Here is an 11074-nt window from a genome sequence, read left to right as displayed (position 1 = left end):
ATGGGGCGCCCCGGCCGAGGCAGCCTCAGCAGGAGCCCGGCGGGACGTGGGTAAGGACGGGAGGGGAGGGCTACGCTGGGGTTGCCAGGGCACGAGCTGCCGCCACCCCGGCCCGGCTACGTAGTCTCCACCGCGGCTGAGCTGTGCACACGTCCAGCTGAGTAGGGGAGCACCTGCCGACAGCCACGGGGGCCGGGACCCTGCGAGCGAGGAATCAGAGCTGGGGAGTGGCCGCAGGAGGGTCCAGAGCCAGCGGGGACCTCAAGAATCCAGTCTAACCGAAGGGCAGACTTGGCTGCACCCACTGAGAGTCAGTCTGGTATCCACAGACTCCCTAGCTAGGGTGATGGATCTGGGCTCCAGGTTCCCACCAGAGCAGGTATCCCTTGAAGCTACGGAGGGCTTTGCTCCAAATCTCCCCAGTGGTCCCTGGGGCACGTAATAACTGAGACTCGAGACTGGACGCTCCTCCCTGCTTGGTGGGAGCGACGGACTGGAATACACTGGCATTAAGAATAATGCAGCTGTTTGCCACACGCTTGGTGTGTCTGTCCAAAAAACATCGGAGTAGTTCCCGGGAGGGTAAACAGCGTCCACTCAGCCGATAGTCACATCCCTCGAGGGTTCCTTTCTGGTCCTAGGATTGAGTCTAGTTTGTCCTTGCAGTAGGATGAAGAGGGAGCCCGGCACACAGAGTTCTGCAGGATTTTTTTTTTTCCCCAGGCAACACGTGGTGGGTTTTGCTACCCTAGAACATGCACTCATCAGACCCCCTTGTCCACCGCATGCCTGTCTAGGTCAGGATCAGTATCAAAGTCAAGTGCTGGGCATCTCCAGCCTCAATTGCCTGTAAACCTCATTAGCTTGGCCCCTCCCCAACTCCAGAGCTGATTGGGTGTAATTAGCATCTAATTGGATGTTTATGAGCCCCTCTGCTTGAGGAAACACGTCAAGGTCAAGTTTTGACAGTGTGGAGTGCAGTGGTTCATTTTCTTCCTGACCTGGCATTTTCTCTTTGTGGAGGGTAATGTGGAAGAGTTATTCCTTCCTTCATTTATTCAACAGATACTTATTGAGCAGCAATTGCAGTCAGGCTTATAGGCACTGGGAATACATTGGTCTCCTTTATATATGAGTTGTGGGAGAGGCAAAGTAAGGTAAGCCGATGAATTGTTTCAGAGTGATAAATGCTGTAACAAAAACAAAAACAACACCCTAAAGACAGAGTGATGAGGTGCGTGCAGGGAAATGAAAGACACTGTCCCTTACTTAGAAAATACAGCAGAGTTCTTAAGTGATGTTCAAGTCTGGAGGTGCAGAGCTGTGAGTGGGGTGTTACAAGCTGCTTAGAAGGGGTCAGTGAGCAGTAGACAAGGTGGGAAGAAGCTGTCTCTGAAGTTCTGACAGCATTTCTTATTGGGAGACTTAAATCTAAGATCTTTGCCTTCCAGGAGAGACTTCCCCTGCTGTTCACTCATTTAACAAGTTTATTTATTTATTTTTGAGATCAGTACTCGATATGTGGTATGTAACCCAGGCTGACCTCCATCCAGCTCATGATCCTCCTACCTCAGCCTCCTAAATGCTGAGATTAATGTGTGGACTGCCATGCCAAGCTACAACAATTTAAACACAAGAGAATTACATACTATGGAGAAAAACAAAGCAGTGTAAGGGGTTTGAAGGCTACAGCTGCTCAGGTGTGCAGTAGAGTGGTTGGTACAGGCCAAGAGAAAGGAGGTGTGTGACTTGGCTGAAGACATGGGATTATCCAGGGGATGAAGCTTCCTACTTTAAAGGGAAGAGCCAGTGCAAAGGCTCAAAGCGAGGTGTGAATCCACTGAACATGTGGGAGAGGTAGGAGGGAGGCTGGAGTGACTTTGGCAGCATCAGGAACCAGAGCCATCCAGGAAAGCAGACAGTTCCTGTAGTTGCTGTACCAGAAAGATTTACAGGCTCTGGATAGAAGTCCAGTTCAGGCCTGATTGTTGACACAGTCAGGGTGAGAAGTTGTACTTTTGGCCTTGCTATGACAAAATACCTGACAGAGAAAAAAAGAAAGAAAGCCTTATTTTGATTCACAGTTTGAGGGTACAGTCCATCGTGGTGGGAAAGACATGGCAGCAGTAGCTTGAGGCAGCCGGTCACATTGTATCCAAAGTCGCGAAGCAGAGAGAGCTGAGTGCCAGTGTTCAGTGCACTTTCTTCTATGCACTTAGCCTGGGACCTCAGCCCACGCAGTGGTGCCGCCTATATTCTGGGTGGGTCTCCCTTCTCTAATTAAACCTTTCTCGAGTCAGCCTTATAGACATACCCAGAGAGGCATGTTTCCATGGTGGTTTTTAATCCAGTTAAGTTGCTAATTAAGATTAACCATCACAGACTGTCACCAGGGGTGGGGAGGAGCTAGGTCTCCCAGGGAGCTCCTTCTCCTGGCAGGTGTAATGACATTCAGTACCCATCAACATATTGTGGGCCCACACAAAGAGAATTAGAGTAGGAGGCAGACATGCAATAACCCTGAAAACTGAGGATGGCAGGAAATCTGTTGCTGTCTGGGAAAATCCCAACCATCTTATTTTCATCTTTAATGATCCCATTTGGAGGATTTTTAAAGCAAAACTAGCTGGAGTCCAGAGTACCTGGAGTTCACCAAGCATGTTCTATGTGACATGTTGTCTCTGAGCACCTGTGGGTAATAATAACAGACAACTTTCTCAGCAAGGCTTTGAGGTATATGCTCTTGTCCCACAAGAAAGCTGAGGCCCAGAGAGAGAAAGAAAGTTGCTCAAGCTTACATGGCCAGCAAATGGAAGCTCAGAATTTGCCAGCAGCTGGTGGAGTTTTCAAACCTCTGCTTTTAACCGTTGTGTTGTAATAATCTCAAAGACCCAGTTTAGAATTCATTGCTGCTAAGATGCTATCAAGGTAGAGCTCTGTCTGCTGTTCAGCTTTTAGAGAAAAATGAAGTTGATACTTGCAAACGGTCCCTGTATAAAGTAGATGCACCTGTGTCTCATTCCTGTAAGCGCTAGTCCCAGGCTGTCAAACAGTGGAGAGGATGAGGGTGCAGGGTCAGCTGGTCAGGTTTGGTTCAGCCTCATGCCCAGGGTTCCATTTCTGTTTCCATGTGGGTGGTGTGGCTCCTCAGCTATCACTTTATCCCGGTACTTCCCTAAACCAGCCCTATTCCCTCTACTGTCCCTCCCCTAGTCTGAGACAGGACACCTGGACTATGGATACCATTGCAGTTTAGCCAAGGTGGGGAGGAGTGTTCCCAGGGAAATTGCTATCTTAGTCTGTTTTCTTTTGCTATAACAAAATACCCTGAGACTGGGTAGTCTATTTGAAAAAAGATGTTTTAGATTGTGGTTCTGGAAATTGGGAAATCCAAGATTGTCGTGCTGGTATCTAATGGGGATCTTCTTTTTGAGGTATAATAGACGAGAGTGCGCGAGCTAGTCACAGAGCTGCCTTTATAATAAAATTATTCATGTAATATCCATTCATATTAATGTATGAATGAATGAATCCCTGAGAGCAGAGCCTTCATGACCCAATCGCCTGCTGAAGTTCCCACCTCTCAAATTAGCATAAGACTGGGAATTAAGTTCCTAGCCCCTGAAAAAGTAGGGGACACCTTCAGATCATAGTAATTGACTGCTAGGAAAACAAGTGTGTGTGTGTGTGTGTGTGTGTGTGTGTGTGTGTGACCACAGCCAGCTTATGTGGTGCTGGGGCTCAAACCCAGGGTTCATGTATGCTAGGCAAACACTACAAAGTGAGATACATCTCCATCCCCAGCCCTCAATGCAGCTTTAAGCTCCTTTTATCTATAGGAAGGAATGATTGATGAAACTGGGGGCTGGTAATCTGTATCAACCTCAGAGGGAGAGGAGAGACATTCAGGGAGTAATAGGTAAATCAATCTTGTGCTCTGAGTTTAAGTGATTAACAAGGGCTGTATGCTCAGGAGGTATAAGCTTTTTTAGCAAAGGATAGAAATATAAATGTAATACGGAGTCTGGGGGCTAAATTGTCTTTGAACCATAACCATGGCTATACCCTCAAAGGCAATTTCTTGAAGATATATATTTTGGTTTTTTGTTTTTTAAAAAGATTTTTGTGGACTGGAGAGATGGCTCAGTGGTTAAGAGCACTGGCTGCTCTTATAAAGGACTGGGGTTTGATTCCCAGCACCCACATGGCAGCTAACAAGTGTCTGTAATTCTAGTTCCAGCAGTTCTGATGTCCTTTTCTGACCTCTGTGGGCATTACATGACACAGATGCACTTACGTACATGCAGGCAAAACAGTCAAACACATAAAATAAAATAATAAAATTTTTAAAAGATTTTTTTAATGGGTATTAGTGTTTTGCCTGAATGCATGTGGGGAGGAGGCTGGAAGAGGGCATCTGATTTCCTGGGACTGGCTTATTAGCTGCTGTGTGAGTGCTGGGAACTGAACCCAGGTCTTCTGCAAGAGCAACCAGTGTTCTTCTGAACTATCTCCAGTCCCTAGCCATCATTCTTAACAGCCAATCTTCAAGATCCCTAAACAGATTTCATCATTTTAAAGCAAATGTGGCATATCTTGCTGAATGGGTGGATGTACCATGTTTATCAAGCCCATTCACTATGGATTTATAGGTCAACTCCCTATTTTTGTTTGTTAGGACAGACGGTAACACTTTAGACCTACTTGTAACTCATCTCTCTTCTGAGATTGTTTCAGCAGGAGAAACTCATAAATGTGGATTAACAGGAAGAGTACTTTAGACTGTGATTGATATTGCCAACTCACTCTCCAATGACACAGCATGACTTTTACTTATGAAAGTGCTGCTTTCCCCACAGCTCCACCAACTCAGGGTAGTGTCAACTTGCTGGTCTTGTCAGTTTGAAAATGACATGACACTGTATTTTTAATAGATATTATTTTCTGATGGATGGTGTTATGACTTTTTCACATGTTTCAAACTCTTTCTGTGTACTGTTTATATTCTTGGTATATTTGTTAGCTTTCTATTACTGTAACAAAATAACAGAGATAATCAACTTATAGAGGGGAAAAGTTTATTTTGGCTTACAGTTTTCAGGATTCAGACCATGGTCAGTTGTTTTTGGCCTATGGTAAGGCTGAGAAGCAGAAGAGAGAGAAAGGAAGTGCCTGGGGTCCTCTTATCTGCTTTGAGATGCCTCCAATGACCTAAGACCTCCCACTAGTCCTCATCTCTTAAAGGCTCTACCATCTCCCTAAATAGCACTCTGGGCTGAGGACTGAGCCTCTAATGCAGATTGAAGCTATAGTATGTGGCCTTTATTTTAAATTGAATGCTGGGCTTTTCGTTTCTTTTCATTGTTGAATTATAAGGAATCTCGTGTCTCATGTCTGTCATACCTCCTCAACCTCATGAGCAGCAACCACCCTGATATATTTATGATTGGTTTATCCTTTGAGCTGGGCATATTTTACAAAAAATATGATGCTGACTTATATATGTGCTGTAAGTCATGATCTTTTTCTTATTTATTTTATTATATGTGTATGTGTGGGCAGGGTATAAGTGTGCCACCGGGAGTGTGTGAAGGTCAGAGGACAATTTGTGGAAATTGGTTCTGTCCTTCTATCATGTGACTTCTGGGGGTTGAACTCAGGTCCTCAGGATTGCTGGTAGACATTTTTACCCACAGAGCCATTTTGCCAGTTCCCACGGTCCTTTTCTTACCTGATAAAGTCATTTCTATCTTCTTGTTTTAAGAATTGTTTCACTGGCAGGTGTACACGTAGCCCACTGTTTCTGTTTCTGCTGGGGTTTCGGGAAATAGTCTAACAATTGATTCCTATTGGATTGGTCCAGAAAGGGTGAATGGAGGAGCAGCATTGTGGGAGAAGCCCTGAAGGATGGAGAGGGCCATAGGAGAATGGGGAAGGGAACAGAGCTGACAAAGAGGACAGTGGAAGGCCCAACCATGGTCTTCAGGAGAGGCTTGTAGACAGTCTGAGCTGCAGCTCTGAGTAAGGATGGAGTAGTTACAGAGGAGAAAGTGAGCGAGGTTTCCATTGCCAGGGCTGGATTTCCCTAATGTAACAGGACAAGGCAGTGAGGGTGTTGGGAGGGGATGCTGGGGTTGGAATGTGTCCAGTCGGTATAGATTTCCAGGGTAGGAGTGATGTGTTGGTACATGAGTGAAATCACTGGGAATAGAAGAGTGAAGGGCTAGAGAGGCCTGGCCAGAACAAGAACCCTGGGGTAGCTGTACAGGAAGTGGATGGGCAGGCTGGGCCAGCTCATGGTACAGTTTTGAACAGACTCACTGACAATTTGGAACATGGGCACAAGTGTGGAATGGGGCTATAGACAAGGCCTAAGGAGCCATCCCTTCCTTCCTGCTGTGAAAGATGCTCTGTGTGCTCTGCGGGAAAAGAACAAATGGCTTAAGAAGCCCAATGTGCTGGCTCAGTCTAGCAGGGAGGAGCTGGCTGGCCCAAGCACTGCTGCTGTCTGGAGCTGCCTAACCAGGCTACACCTGTCCCCTGAGGGTGATGTGATTGGAGCATGAGTGTGTCTCCATTGGTGCAGATGGCTCTGGACAACTGAGTTCAGGGCTTTATTGCTATAGGCAGGATTAAGCATGGGCACTCCCAAGGGAAAGCATGACCTTTCTGGTGGCCCAGGAAATACCTCCCTTGTCTTCCTCCTTCACCCTGTCAAAGCATACCTGTTCTTTTTATAATACTAAGTCTTGCTTTGCTGCTGACCCTACACACCTGGATTCCTAGTGAGTGATTAATGGCTGATCGGGGGAAAACATGGGCATTCTGAGGAAGACAATCTGCTCTTTCTCAAAAGGGGACAGTGTTGGAACTGCCCAGACCCATCTGTACAGAGTGTCTGCTCAGTGATGTGTCCTGGTCATAATTTTTGGCACAAGAGTTTTTCATCTATAATATTATTTAAGTAGTTTTTCCTTAAATCACATGTTTAAAAATAGCATAAAGTAGGCATTACCTATTTTAGCAACTTATCCCGAGAAATAACATCTATGAGACCACAGGCTTGCTATAGCAGTTTCATTTTTTCTAATGTGTATTCAGATAAATGGTTAACTATAAAACATACTCATTATGTATATTACACACCCACTTAAACACACATAGCTTAAGATTTATGGATTCAGGGGGGAGCTAATCTCAGGACAGATGCTTCCTCCCAACCCTATGTAGGGGAGGATAAAACTTTTTCTTTGCCCGCTTGGATTTAGTGATTGGGACCTATAAAATAAATTGCTGGAATTGAAGGCAGATTAACAGGCATAGCTGGTTTTTAAAATGTTTACGTTAAAGGCCTAACTAATAGTGGAAAAAAAGGACAGGAAAAGTCTTTCTATGGGAAGAATAAACAGATTTCTGTGGGAGAGAAAGATGGTTTTAGAGAAAACAAACGAGAAAGTTTTTGATAATGTCTGTACAGGTTTGAGTGGTCTTGTTATTTCCTTTGGAGCCATAAAACTCACTGGAGAAGGGATTGGTTAGGTTTATTTCTGTTTTCCCTTCCTGGAGCAGGCACTCCCTGAAGAAGGCATTTATGGCAGCCCTACTTCTCAGAAGCTGCTGCGTTCTGTCAAGTAAAGGAAGTTCCAAGAAGGCTCCTTTCTGCATCTGTTGAATTTCAAATGTCTTTATTTTCAAATAACAGCAACTCGGGGGATTCAGAGTGGGTCCCCAACACCTCCTACAGGGAGGTTATACTGATAGCCATTTGTGAGATAGTGACATTTAAGGGTCAAGAACAATAATAATGACTGGGGATATAGTTCAGTGGTGCAGCATTTACCTAGCATGCAACAGGCCCTGGGTTCTAGCCCCAGCACCAGACAAAACACAGCAAAACAAAAATCTCTAAACCTGTGCAGACTTTCTGAATCCATTGCCACCATCTATAATTCTCAGCCTCTACCAGCAGTGAGGGGACAGAGTTTGTAAAATAATCTCCCAGTATTTAAACTGGGCAGAGATATTCCATTGTTATTTAGTCCAACAAATTTAATTTACTGATCTATTTATTGTTTTTGCAGATGATAAATGTAATACATATTTATGCTCTGAAATTATTATATGTTCTAAACAACCATAAAGAAATTATGCCTGCCATTATAATGCACAGAAATCTATCAAACTATGTTTTGATGTTTATTTACCTAAGTGTACAAACAAGGTTTCAGGAAAGTTAAAATTATATTGAATATAGAAAGTTTTCTTTCCTTTGTGTATAGGTGTGGGTGAATGTGGGCAGGGCTGTGTGTGCACATGTGCATATATTTGTGTAGGTGTTCCACAGGAGCTATTCACTTCCTGGCTTCTGCAGGAAACTGAGGGCAGCCCTGATGCCTACAGATGTGTGGGGAGATTGACCATGACATTGCCCATGTATTCTTTCCCCCTTCCTTTTTGTCCTGCCTTCAAGAGCTCCCCCTACCCCGGTTCTAGGACACAGACATTCAGGAGATAGTACCTTTGGCCCTGGATATGGTGAACCACTGAAGTCCTGTTCCCCACCTCCCTGTCTCTAGTTCTCTGCTCTGATCCCCAGGGAACAACCTCCAGGCCAGTGTGATGTAAGCATGTAACTTGCCAGAGGGATGTCTGGGGAGGCCGCCATGTCCTTCCTGGAGACAGATGCTTGCAGAGTTCAGAGAGCTATCAGGGAAAGGGCTTTATTTTTCTGGAGAAAGGAGCACATGGCTGCCTTACTTCAGGTCTCTCTAAAGGAAAGAACTTTTTCAGGGACGCATTCAAGGTTATATGAGGTATATCAGGCCTCCCTGTCACCCTGCCTCATAGCTGCTGGTTCAGTATTCAGCTCTACCAGTTCTAGAGTTAGCTAGGTTTTTGTATGCTTATTGGTTTTTGGGGTTTTTTTTTAACTATAAATTTTTAATTGAGTTTTTGTGCATTTCATATAATACATCTTAATCACAGTGCCCACCCCCTAGATTTCATACATTCTGTAGCTCTAGTGTTTTAAGGGTTGGGAGAAAAGACTTCAGAGTTAAACCGTATGAGCTATGCTGGCTGAAGAAGGCCTGTCCTCTACTTCAGTGATGCAGCGCCTGTATCTGCAGTGTGTGGATGGCAGTGACATAGTGCAAGAAACGTAATTGCTGGGGTCTGCAGAGCTGTTTACTAAGTGCCAGTGACTGCGCCGAGCCCCAGTCTTTTCCTCTGCATGGGACAGTGATACTCTTCCCTCCATCGGCTGCCTAGGGAGAATGCATCAGGAGAGCCCCCGAATGTCAGCACACTGGGGGCCTCAGGAAAGGCTGTCATAATAAGTCAGGGGCCCATCTGCATGCCCCCTCCTCTCTCTCACAGGAAGAAATCCTGGGGCTGCTCTCCCAGGAGATGGCCCTGACCCTGTCCTGTGCTCAGTGTGTGAGAAGATACCTCAACAACTACCACCATGTTGAACAGCTTCTTCTGCTGGCAAACAGGAAGCAGCTCACCTCCAGGGAGCAGGAGGGCCTCTCTGGCCACGAGAGACTGTGTGGGCTGTGTGCTACAGACTGTGTGGTCAGATCAGGAGACCTCTGGGCCTTTGGGCAGGGCATGGTGGGCTGGAGAGGGACTCCAGGAGTTGGGGGACAGAGATCCAGCAGATAAAGCTGACTGCTTTGCATTCTGGTGGCAGGGACTGTCACATCCCCTTACCAGAAGCCCTCAATGGATCCTCCACCTAGAGTTTTGCTTCTTTTTAAAAAAATATTTTATTTTATTTTATGTATATGCATGTATTGCCTGCATGTAGGTAAGTGTACCCATGTCGTGCAATGCCCATGGAAGACAAGAGACTGTGGGATCCCCTGGAACTGGAGATACGGACAGTTGTTAGCTGCCATGTGGATGCTGGGATTTGAACCTGGGTCTTCTGCAAGAACAGTCAGTGTTCTTAACTGCTGAGCCATCTCTCCAGCCCCAAGTTTTGCTTCTTATAATCTCCAGAAAGAGATGAAAGTTATAGGAGATGCAACCAGCCTGAAGACTCCAGCAGTCTGGGAGATTCTTCTTGAAGTCTGATGTAAGCTAGAGCCACTCAGCAACTCCCCCTTCCCACAAGACCCATTGCCTGAAAGGAAAGGGAGGAGAGGCAAGTGCAGTTCTCATTGTATTGCTTTGAAATGATTCAGGAAGAGATGAAAAGTCACTCATCAAATCACCGAGGGACAATTGTATGTCAGACAGGCACTCTGCTATGAAGGGAATGAAGTTCATGTTCATGGTCAGGACACAGACCCAAGAACAAGGAGAGAGCTTGAGGAAGGAGGCAGATGGCCCAAGCAGCACCATACCAGCTTTGGGGAGCTGAGAGTGTGCTGTGGGTCACCTGGGAGGCTGGATCTGGGAAGGCAGAGCCTCCAGTCAAGTTGGTGACCCTCCTTACCTTCTCTGTCCTCACCTCATGGCTATCTGGCTTTTGCCACAGTCGTTCCCTCCCAACTTCACTTGTCCATAAGTTCCCAGTGAGCATGTTTAATGAATGATCACTTTCACTTTTTATCTCCTAGGCCTTCCAATAGCCTTCAACATAGCTGACCACTTCCTCCTTCAGAAGCAACCTGCTCTCTTGAGTGGCAACACCCTCTCTTCTTCCTCCTCCCCCCTTCTCCCCCCTCCTCCTCCCTGTCCTCCTCCTCTTCCCTCTCCTCCCCCTCTTCCTCTTCCTCTTCCCTCTCCTCCTCTTCCTCCTTTTCCTCCTCTTCTTCCTCCTTTTCTTACTCCACTTTTTCTTTCTCCTCCTCCTCTTTCTCCACTCCCTCCTCCTCCTCTCTCTTCTAGGACAAATAGATGGAAAGTGGTATTATATTAGCTTGACAGACATCATAACATTGTGGCATTTGCTCACTGAAGCCCATGTGGCAGTGAGGTTTAAGGCCCCAATAACAGGAGAGGGCCCCCCCCCCCCCCTCCTCCTCCTCTTCCTCCTTTTCTTTCTCCACTTTTTCTTTCTCCTCCTCCTCTTTCTTCTCCTCCTCTTCCTTCTCTTTCTGTTCATTTTCCTCCTCCTCCTCCT

The 11074-nt window shown here is 46.0% G+C and overlaps 1 protein-coding gene across 2 annotated transcripts in view; it reads left to right on the top strand.

Annotated features, from left to right (window-relative positions):
- The window catches only part of Psd4 (pleckstrin and Sec7 domain containing 4), a 35927-nt gene continuing 24853 nt past the window's right edge, over positions 1 to 11074 (top strand). Inside the window, exon 1 of one of the 2 annotated variants that reach the window (XM_029556679.1) lies at positions 1 to 50. The gene's annotated coding sequence lies outside the window, so the exon portion shown is untranslated. Of the gene's footprint in view, positions 51 to 1769; positions 1830 to 11074 lie in introns of those variants that run through there. The other variant, XM_029556680.1, reaches the window with a different exon arrangement.

This window comes from Nannospalax galili, unplaced genomic scaffold (genome assembly GCF_000622305.1).
Source record: "Nannospalax galili isolate Female #2095 unplaced genomic scaffold, S.galili_v1.0 scaffold1267, whole genome shotgun sequence".
Classification (NCBI taxonomy): domain Eukaryota; kingdom Metazoa; phylum Chordata; class Mammalia; order Rodentia; family Spalacidae; genus Nannospalax; species Nannospalax galili.
This window is presented reverse-complemented; position numbering and strand designations above follow the sequence as displayed.